The sequence below is a fragment of the Taeniopygia guttata genome, chromosome Z (assembly GCF_048771995.1).
Source record: "Taeniopygia guttata chromosome Z, bTaeGut7.mat, whole genome shotgun sequence".
Classification (NCBI taxonomy): domain Eukaryota; kingdom Metazoa; phylum Chordata; class Aves; order Passeriformes; family Estrildidae; genus Taeniopygia; species Taeniopygia guttata.
The window spans coordinates 51,841,578-51,849,870 of record NC_133063.1 but is presented as its reverse complement, the minus strand read 5'-3'; positions in this window follow the sequence as shown (position 1 = coordinate 51,849,870).

The window sequence follows — 8,293 nt, the reverse complement described above, 5'->3', positions numbered from 1 at the left end:
CCCGCTCACCCGACCCCCGCCGCTGCCCCTGAGGCGCCTGAGGGGAGCGCAGCGCGCGGGCGGAGCGTACCACTGCCGCCGGCCCTGCGGAGGCGCGCCCCGCCCCGCTGCGGGCTCGGCCCACCCCCGCGCGGGTTCCACCTCCCGCCGGTGCGATCGGGCCCCCCCTTGAAAGTTGGTTGTGTCCTCATTAGACAGGTGTTAATTTACTTTATGGACCTAGGTTTTTTTACATAAATAGGCTTCATAATTGCATTCCCGGAGCCCAAGCTGCCTTCTAGTATGTGACGTTTCACCTGTAAGCCAAAATTCGTAAATGTTTGTGGTTGAACAGAACGACAAAAGTCAGGGGGTTTGCAAAGAGTGAAGTGGTTACGTCAGCTCCGGACCTAGTCTGCAGGCACATGGCAGTGGGGGGAAGGGAAGGGAAGGGAAGGGAAGGGAAGGGAAGGGAAGGGAAGGGAAGGGAAGGGAAGGGAAGGGAAGGGAAGGGAAGGGAAGGGAAGGGAAGGGAAGGGAAGGGAAGGGAAGGGAAGGGAAGGGAAGGGAAGGGAAGGGAAGGGAAGGGGCCTTCCAGGGTCTTGGGTAGTTTTAATCTCCCCTACTGTCCATTCCGACTTCTTGGCCTCATTCCTGCATTTGTGCTGTGCTGGATTGTGCTCCAGAAACTGGAACAATGTTTGTCCTGAAAAAGTGCTGCGTTACCTCCACACGGCCCCTTCTCCAGCCACATCTTGTACTTTCTCATGCTGTCCTATAACCAACAATCCTTGGTGCTTACCAGCAATTCTTGTCTGTTATTACCAGCTGTCCTTTCTTGGCTCCATAGCATTCCAGCTATCCATGTTCGGGACATACACCCTTATTGTCTGTGATTCTACAGTATAAATGGACTTCTTGTCCAAATGCTAAATACTCCATGGCTTTCTCAGATAACCTGCTTTTGTCTGTAATAGAGAGATGTTACATCTTGAATACTTTTTGGTGCTGTCCCCATGAGCAGAACTGTCTGCTGTGCAAATCAGAAGATGCGGGTGCATGCAGGACATTGTCTGCCTGCAAACACCCAGAGAAATAACAACCTACCAGTCATGGTCACACACACATGCTGTTTGGCAGGCAGCTGCTTTATCAGAACATCTGTAGGTTGGTTGTGTGGACTGGGACATGGACTAGGCAAACTGATAAAAATAATTTTCATGGATAGCAGGTCTGCAGCTGAGATATCTGTGGGGAAAGGTCACAGTGCCAAGTGTGTCATGGACAGATATTAATAAGAGAAAGAGATACCCAGGGAACTTGGTACATGCTACTCACGTTTCCTAGCTCTCTTTCCCTGCTTCACATATCAATTTTTACAAAACCTGTTTTACAGTTTCAGTTGTTCTTGTAAATTGCACAATTTTTTCAAAAGGTTTGGTACTTTCAAAAAATTAGAATTAAAAATTTGTAATTAAAGTTAATAAAATTGTTAATCACAGGAATTAATGTTCCCCTTAGACCTAGAAAAAAGCCTGCTGTTGGTTACTAAAGAGTAACCATTCTTGAGTAGTGAGCATTTTACCATACGGTAAAGCACAGAATATTGCACAGACTGCTTTTTGTGTTATTTATCTGTATTTTTCTTGTATGGATTATATTCATAGCAAGACAGGAAGTGAAGACTAAAATCCAATTCTTATGATTAGGCAAAAATGTTACTCAGTGTCCACATGTAATATTTGTAATAATGCTATGCTAAATGACTCATATATAAATATGTCATTTGACTTCTGAGAATGTGATTACTGTGAACAGACTGGGGAAAAATGTAGAAAATAAACATTGAGGGAAAAATGTTTGACAGATTTTGTTTGACACAGAAATACAGGGAATGAAGTTTATAAGCTGGGGTAGAACATTTAACTTGTAAAAAGTTTAACAGTCAGCAAATATTATTTTGTTTTAGCTTTTGAAATATTGCTGCTAAAATAAGCAGTTTAACACTACATGTTTCCAAAATATGAGATTTTTATCTATAGTTAATTTAGAGTTCATTCTAATTTGGTTTTGTCCTTTATAGGGTAATAACTTCTCATGCAAGACAGTTCAAGAGTCTGATGGTCACTGAAAAAATGTTTGACATCCACTGTGTATTAGGCAGGAAAGCAGCAGGTAGCTGATGATGCATACTGCAACCTACAGAGAGTTTCCAACACATACGGAAAACACTGATGCCTTTTATTGCCATTGTGAGCATCCCTGTAAGAGAAATTGCTGCACCAAAGACCTGTGACAAGACATTGTTTCATATTCTGTTTCTCACAAACAGCATCATCTGTGTACATTTAAAATCTCAAAGTTAGGCATGGGGTTGAGCAGTGTTTTAGTGACCTCTATGCCTTTTTGGTGGTCTTTAACAGCTTTCTGTGCAACTCTAGCCATCTCAAATGGATGTGTCAGATTCCTTAACAGAGTTAAACTTTGCAAGAGTCAATGCAGTTTACAAAATTATTTATCTTTTCCTGAAGAACGCACAGAAGGAAGAGCATAGGTTTTAACCTGCTCTAGACTGCCAGAGCACTGATCCCAGTGTTTAGCAGAGTATCACATTGATTTTAGATGCAGCAACTCTGCATCTCAGACTGCAGAGTAGCTTAATAAGATGGGAGTATAAATTGTACTCTCATGCATCTATACTGTTTGACATGTTATATTCCTTTTGACAGAAGGATTTATTTTTCTGGTTTAGGAGATGAAAGCTGTCAGAAAGGATGTTTGGTATAGAAGTACCCGTTTCTCTTGCATTCTCCAAAATGTTTATATTTGTCCAAACAATGAAAGCAGAAATATACACAAAATGCATACAAATATGTTTATTTGTATTGGGTTTGCATGGCCAAATTTTGGTAGCAGGAGAAGAGGAGGGAGAGCTACAGGAGTTGCTTCTTTGAGATGCTGCCAGAAGCTTTCCCCACATCTGGCAGAGCCAGTGCCAACTGGTTCCAAGACAGACTCACCTCTGGCCAAGGCCAATCCCATGAGGGACAGTAGAACCACCTCTGTCATAATGTATTTAAAAGGAAAAAAACTATGGTGCAGTTGTAATTGTGCTCAGAGAAGAAAGGAGTGGAAGTATGAGAGAGGAACAGCTCTGCAGAAGCCAAGGTTAGTGCAGAAGGAGGGGCAGGAGGTGCTTCAGGCACTGGAGCCAGTGCTGAGACCCTGGTGAGGCAGCTGTGCCCCTGCAGCCTATGGGGGTTAATGCCAGAGCAGGTGGATGCCCAAAGGAAGGCTGTAACCCTGTGGGAAGTCCATGCCGGACCAGGTTCCTGGCATGGTGTGGCAGGTTTGCTGGTAGGACCAGCGACCCAGTGGGGGACCCATGCTGGAGCAAGCTGTTCTTGAAGGACTGCACCCCATGGAAAAGGACCCATGCTGGAGCAGTTCATGAAGAACTGCAGCTCATGGGAAGCACTGACACTGGAGAAGTTAATGGAGAGCTGTCTCCCATGGGAGTGATCCCACACTGAAGAAGGGGCAGGACTCTTCTCCCGGAGCAGCAGTAGGAACAACATGTGATAAAGTGACCATAACCTCCATTCCTGTCTCCCTGCACTGCTGGTGGGGAGGATGTAGAGCTGGGAAAGGAGGGAGGTGTGGGTGTAAATTGTTTTTAAGATTTATTTTTCATTATTCTGCCCTGGTTTTGATTTGCAATATATTCAATCTATTTCTTCTAAGTCAAGTCTGTTTTGCCTGTGATAACTGATGAGTGATCTCTCTCTGTTTTCCAATGCATGAACCTTTTGTTAAACTTTTTTACCCCCTGTCCAGTTGCAGAGGGGAGTGATAGTGCAGCGTTGGTAGGTACCTGTCATCCAGCCAGGGTCAACCCACCACACTATCAAGTATAGTAATATAGTAGAAAACATTTAAATAGATAAATATATAAATAAATATATTTATGTATATGACCAAATATACCTGCTAAAACAGTATCTGCAGCCATAAAAATCACCCGAGGGAAAAAAGTTGATTTCATGTTTGCTACCTAAGTATTGGTATGGGAGTCTTAAGGGGAAAAAAAATACTCGCTTACTTCCAACATGTGTTTTAGTTGTTATTCAGAAACAGAAATTTCTGTTTACAAAGTATTTTTTCTTCTGTTCTTGTGTCTTTTTGCTTGTCAGAGGATGACCTTATCTCTGCTTTGTAGCTTCAGTAGTTGAAAAAGAAAATGGTTTAGCATTAGTGATTATGGTATGTATTAAAATAAAAATTTCATTTTTTGTAACTTGAGACAGGTAAGCAGTAAATTTCTAATTTAGATCCTTATATGAATGCCATACCTTGCAATTTTAACAGGAGTGCTCTGTCATGCAATATGAACAAAAAAAAAAAAAAAAAAGATAAACACTAGCTAAGTGACAAATGAAATCTCCTAAAATGTGTATCATTCAGTGAATCTGTGAATCTGTGAAAACCCACACAGTCTTCTTTGTGAGCTGTTTTACATGCCAGTGTAAAAGGCTTTGCTTTGCCTTGAGAAATAACTTCCCAAATTACTACAGATGCAAAACTAGGTGACTGTATCTTGCTGTCTTTAGGTCTTTGTCCAGAATAGCCTATGTTCCTCTGCAGTATTACTCATAATAAAATACTTAGCCATATGGAATGAAGCTAGCCTGTTCCAGTGCTTTGTTGTGTAGACTGGTATGTGCTGTTTCCAAGAGGAAGAAAGCTCCTCGTATGTCCTTATAGTCTGAGACCTTTGCAGTCATTTATCTGGTCAGAACAACGCTTTTGTTTTAAAAGTGTCAACCATCACCCAAGCTTTGATTTGTAGCATAGCTTGTTGCTCTTTTTCTGACACAGATTTTTTTTCATAGATCACAGAATCATAGAATGCTCTGGGCTGGAAGGGGCCTTAAAGGTACTGTAGTTCCTACCCCCCTGGTGTGGCCAGGGACACCTTTTGCTGGGTCAGGTTGCTCAGAACTCCATCCAGCCTGGCCCTAAAGACTTGCGGGGATGGGACAGCCACAGCTTCTCTGGATATGTATATATCTATGGCACAACAGAAATCAAATACATAGACTAAATAATTTAACTACATTGAAATAAAAGTTTAATCTATGCTACAGGGAAGAGTGTTTCTACCTGTATTCAGTTATTCTTGTGCCCTGAGTTCTAAGGTAGTCAAGTATTCTTCATTAGAGCGTATCAATGTCATCCATTTGGAGCCACTTCCATAAAGAATGTAATTATGCAAAATCCGATTCTTGATCTTGCTGAGAATCTTGAAGTCATCAGCATAATTTTATCCTCAGATTTTCATTTTGCAAATTACTATTTACTATTTACACAGCAACCATGTCAGCATTCCAGTCATGTCAAAACTCTATCCTGGCAAGCCATGGTGCAAGCCTACAAAAACCCCCAATCTTTTATTGAAAGCATTTAACAGATATACTGTCCACTTTAAATAGGCTATGACAAAGATGACTGATGAATCTCAGAGATGTAGAACAATAGAGAAAGAAGAATTAAGATAAGTAATTGGGTTGCTTCCTGGCTTTTTAAGTAATCTTACATGTATTCCTGTGCTTTCCCATCTGCATTGGATTTATCTTTCTGTTGTATGCTGATGGGTCAAACTATTATAATTTCAATTTTAAGCACAAATGTAACAGGTATATTCTTATAATTTATTTGTTATTCTGGATCTCTTGTACTTTTAAAGTAATGCTGAATTTCTGATCTAGTTTTCTTGTACACCTAAAAAAACCCAGGCTGGTAGTGAGTGTCCAAACCACACAAATGACTGGCAAGGAGCATATTATCTGAAATACATTTCTCTGAAATCACAGAATATTCTGAGATGGAAGGGACCCAGAAGGATCTGAAGTGAATGCCCATATAGGGATCAAACCTATGATCTCAGTGTTGTCAGCACCACATTCTAACAGTACACCACAGGATGTTTTCTTAGGGAGTACATTTTTCAGCAATTATCAAATCTTGTCTTATTGATCCTATCTGAAACTGTCCATTTGGATGCTATTTTCTTTGCTTTCTTACTTTTCCGTCCATTGACTATTAGTCCTTCTCCTATGGAAGTTAAACAGCTGAGGGCAGTCCTGTGAGAAAAGAATACTTGTGCACATCATTCCCTGTGGAATCAGGAATGTAACTTGTAAAGACATACATGTGTCTATTGTATTTCTGTTTATGACAGTGCTCAATTTCAGTACCAAGCTGAAAGCATGCATTTTACTTCTAAAAAGTAATTTAATACATTCCTCAACAAAGTAAATTCAGAAGGTTATTGTAATTGATCAATTGGTGATTGGTAGAGAATAGCTAACTAATAATAACCACATTCAAAAGAAAGTGACACAACTTTGCCATTATTTATACTATAAAATCAAGAGACCATGTGTCCCTGGAGCTTATAATAAGTAATTCTTTGGCTAGTGTGTTCTTGGTATCTGACTGTGACTACAAAGTAGTAAAATTTTGCATCTTCAAACACAGTAGGTTTACATATTTAATTGCAGTTAACACAGGGGCTTGTCCAGAGTTGCACATTGTTCCAGCAGTGGTTTGGTTCAGAAAATGTCACTGAAAGTTTTCATGGCATTGCAGGGCAACAGTAAATCTTTCTTATTCCACCAAAAGATATGCTGTGAGAAAGAAAGAGTTCCACCACATAGTTAAAAACTTGGCTTAAGAAACCCCACACTGCTAGGCCAAAGATGGAGGATAGGATGCTTATAATGATCTCTAGGTAACAACTGTATTTCAGATGTGCTTAGATGTCTGTTGAAGAAGGGTTGGACATACTCATTTGGTAGCACAGTTTTAGCTAGAAAGCATGTTGTCTTTAGTAAATTTCCAAGCCTGAGCCTTACTCTTCCAAGGAAAGTACATCTAGTAATCTTACAGAATTGGTTCCTGAAGGAGTTTTTCATTCAACAGGGCAAGGTTGGTATTTCCTCTGTATCTTGAGACTGTAGCACTGTACATGCTACACAGATAGCTGCTGGGAAATAGATCTGAAAAGGTTTAATATGAGGAAGTTAACTGACACTGTATTGTTCTATAGTTTATGTCTTTCTAGTATAATATTGTAAGGTTTTGTATTCAAGAAAATTAATAGATATTAAAAAGAAAAAAAAAAGAGTAATCAGTTTCCTGGCATGTCTAGGTCTCAGGTGTCTGTTATGGAACAGATTTCATTTCCTTCAGTATAAGCTCAAAAGCAGACCGGGACTGTAGTGGAAAATCATTTGTAGCATTGTGATGGGAAGCTACAGAAAGTTGTAAACATAAGTTCATCAACTTTGCTATTAGTCCCACTAAACCTTCTGCAGACTTTTATTTCTTCTAGTGTCAAGGAGGGGAGTTCAGCTATGTTCTCTCACAAATTACCACATGATGTTGGATGATCTGCTTTCTTAGACTTATTGCAGGAAGCTAATGTATGTTTAGTTAGGTAGTTTTCATGTATCAGGATAAAGAAGCTTATATTATGCAAAAGAAATACCAAAAACTGTAGTGATAAAAAAATTAAACCTGTCAGTGTGCCAGTTTACTAGATGCATTGATTTTAATAACTGCATCTGCTTATCATGCTGACTGCTGGCAGCTGGCCTGCTGTGCCTATTTCTCTGACACTGCTGGTACAGTTTCTCTTCTGCTTCTGCATTTGAGAAGATAAGGAAGCACTTGCTCAATACAGTTATGCCAGAGTGTTTAAGTAGTATACTAATCACAGAAATGGATTTGGACTACATCATGCTTCTCTGTGGCCTGAGGGCATGGTTTCTATGGCAGTTAAAGCACTGACTGTATATGCAATTAATAATGATTAGTCAGAGAGAAGACTTTCTACTGCTAAATAATATTTAGACAGAGTCAGCTCCAAGAGAGAACTATATCCACTTGTATCGCCTCAAAGTCAATTGATTATAAAAACTGGTAAAAGTCTTATCAATTCCACTATCTTGGTGAAATAGATATTCTGAATTAAACTGAAAAATCGGTATTGCAAAACTAACAATCTGTAGTGTTTAGTTATTTTCCCACCACCCAAGTTTACATTTCTTCTGTAATAAAAACAGTATCATGCTCCAAACATTTTCTCCCTTTTCCTCTTAGATCAGGCACACCTGTTTTTTTGTCTGGTAATAGGCCCCTGAAATAGCAAATCTCAGTGCAGGAAAGAAAGTTGCCTGTGGCTAAATATCATATGCTTTGAAGTTTCTTTTTGAACAAGAGAATTAGTTCCCATGTGTACAACTATGCT